This window comes from Octodon degus, unplaced genomic scaffold (assembly GCF_000260255.1).
Source record: "Octodon degus isolate 3935 unplaced genomic scaffold, OctDeg1.0 scaffold00001, whole genome shotgun sequence".
NCBI classification, from domain to species: Eukaryota; Metazoa; Chordata; class Mammalia; order Rodentia; family Octodontidae; genus Octodon; species Octodon degus.
Genome location: NW_004524577.1, coordinates 13,043,733 through 13,046,716, shown reverse-complemented (window position 1 = coordinate 13,046,716; position 2,984 = coordinate 13,043,733). Strand labels below are relative to the sequence as shown.

The following is a 2,984-nucleotide window of genomic DNA, read 5'->3' as shown; positions in this document are numbered from 1 at the left end:
CTGATATTTAAATTTTGAAAATATTAAAGAAAATAAATAATAATTAAACAAAAACAAAGCACGCAAAATAAAAGTGAAATCTATGTATCTGAATATTTCTGTCTGGATTAAAGGCTGGGGGTTCAATACCAGGCCTGCCATGCTGGCCCCACCCCTAGGGTTCACTGAGATGGCATTTGAGACTGGATGTGATGGCACGCACCTGTAATCGCAGCTCTTGGGTGGCTGTAAACAGGAGAATCACTATGAGTCTGATCTAGTAGTGCACCCTGAACATGCTGTAGACCCTCCCTAAAATACAGAAGAACATCATAATAATATTAATAAATGAAAATCTCTCTCTATAAATGAAAGAACACTTTACAAGATTTCTCTGTATAAACGAAAGAACATTTCAGATAACAACTCTTTTATAGTTCAAGAAAATGTAATATAAGGGGCTGGCAAGGTAGCTTAACTTCTTAAACAAGCTTAGGCAAGCACAGGTTGGATCCCTGACACTACATGCCATGCCAGCCCCACCCCCAAGATGGGTTGAGCTGGCCACAAAGTCTGCGCATAGAGGCACGTGCCTATAATCCCAACACTGGAGAGGCTCAAAAGAGGAGGACCACTATAAGTCTGAGCTGTATAGTGAGACCCTGTACCAAACAAATACATTTTTTAAAAAGGAGGAAAGAAAATGCAAAATAAAAGATATATTGAGCAAAAGGACACAAGAAACCCAATGGAAATAATAACATTAGAATCAGTGGTTAATAGAAATAGCATGTCTATAAATGAATTAATGAAGAGCAAAATTTCTGAAAATTTCTCGACATAAAAAATGATATAGTGCTCGCTTTGATAGCACATATACTAAAATTAGAACAATACAGAGAAGATTAGCATGGCCCCTGCACAAGGATGACAAGCAAATTTGTGAAACATTCCATATTAACCAAAAAATGATACAGCATGGTAAAATTTTGGGCTCAACAGTCATTTGTGTTAAAGACAACTTGGTAGGCTTTGGGGCATGGTAGTGTATCTATTTAAGTATATTATTTGTGTACTATAGAATACAAATATTTTCTGAAGCAGCTTTTGGCTAAGAGGGGTCAGACATTATAACAGAGGCTACTGGAGCTCAACATAATGCCAAAGAAAGACACGGGATGCAATCGCTGAAGTCATTCTAAAAGAGTAAATATATAAGGATGGGCCATATCACCTAACTGGCATTAAAAGGAAATTTACAAGCTCAGCTTTGAAAGCGTGGAGGGAGCCACAAGGAGAAAGTGATGCTTAGGTCTAAGCGATGCGGTCATGTAGCTTCCAGTACTTGAGAAGAAGAGCACCAGGAGGGCTGGGTAGACGAGGGGCAGTGCAAGCTGGATCTGGCCTTAGAGGCTGTCCAGATGCTGTTCCTAAGAAGGACATTATGGAAGCTTCTGCCAGAGCCCTGCCCCAGTTTTTCCCAGAGCCCTGATGATATTAGGACCATTTCCATTTTGATGGTGTTTTCCTAGATAAGGTCTGGGATGGGGCAGAACTTACGTACCACTCTCCTGCCACAGGCCCCTAGAACCACAGCACCTGATGGGCACCTTGATGTTTTAACAAGCCTCCAATGAGGTGCACAGAGTAATAGATCTGGGTAGTATAACTAGAAACAAACACACAAATAAGCATCGGTGCAGATCCTTCTGTCTTAGTCACCTTCCTCATGGCGAGGATACAATACCTTCACATAAAGGAGACACTGAGTTTGGCTCACAGTCCAGAAGTTTCAGTCCCTGCCCGACAGGCTCCATGGCAGGAGTGGGCAGGGGGAAGAGCCTTGCATAGAGGAGACTGCTCCCATCATGGAGGCGGAAGCAGAGAGAAGCAGGGAGCCTGGAAGGGAGATGTGAATTTCTTAATCACACCTTCAGTGACCTACTTCTTTCAAGTAAAAATGACCCCCTGGCAGGCCACTGCTGAAATCTGGGTGCAAGCCTTCTAACCCATCAACTCTTGTATTCTGCACACCTGCGAAACAGCAAGACATGAATGATGCCAAGGCATGTAGCCAGCCTGAGCAGTCACTGAGCCACATTGCATCATGACAAGTACATGCGTGGCTGAGCTCTGTGAAAGACAACCTGGCGAAACAATCCATGAGCACGTCACCCCTGGGCTCTCTTTTCATGGCAAATCACTCACCTTTGGATCATGAACCTGTGAAAGATAGTCTTGCGATGTCCTTGTGGCATCTTTCCTATTGTCCCAATGCCAAATACTTGGCTTCTTTTTAACTCAAATCTTTTCAGCAATCATGTTGTACATGGGCCAAAATTTTACAGGTCCCCAGTTTTACCTTGCTTCCTTTCTGGTGACACTCAAACTTTTTACATCACTCAGGTGTGCCATTTGCGCTTGATTCTCAATGGAGAGCATCCATGTTGAGCTGCCTGCCTAGTCCCTTAAATTAACTTGCCTGCTAGTGTCAGTCTCCCATAAAGCCCAGGACATGAGCAAGGTGCAGATGAATTTTCTGCCAGAGCAGAGCACACATTACCTTGGGTCCGAGTGCCAGTGGAGTCCTTGCTCCCAAATGAAACCTCCTGAGCCTGGTCTTTTGTTTTCATCAGCATTCTGGTTTTCCATGCTCTGGCCAGAAGCACTCATTAAGCTCAGCTCACAGAATTCTATAGCTCCTCTAGCCAGCATTTTCAAACATCCCCAAATTCCTCTATTTCTAAACTCCTGCCACAAACAGCATCCAAAGACTTGTGGTGATTTACATTGGGTCAGACAATCACAAAACCTGTATACATTTGGGTTCTCTGGAGGAACAGAATCCATTTAAAATCTACATATAATCACATAAGTGATTTATTAGGTGGGCTTACAGTATAAAAAGTAGAAGAGTCCTAGGGGCCCATCTGTAGAATGGTAAGTGGAAGAATCCAGAAAGTTTGTCTGCATGCTGGAGGGCTGAAGGATCCAGCAGTAGTCAA

General features: G+C 43.0%; 1 non-coding gene across 1 annotated transcript; it reads left to right on the top strand.

The window, feature by feature from the left end:
• The first annotated feature begins 834 nt into the window (after positions 1-834).
• Positions 835-941, top strand: LOC111815233. Its single transcript, XR_002819967.1, has one exon. It is a non-coding gene; the product is annotated as a U6 spliceosomal RNA (small nuclear RNA).
• Positions 942-2,984: the final 2,043 nt, after the last annotated feature.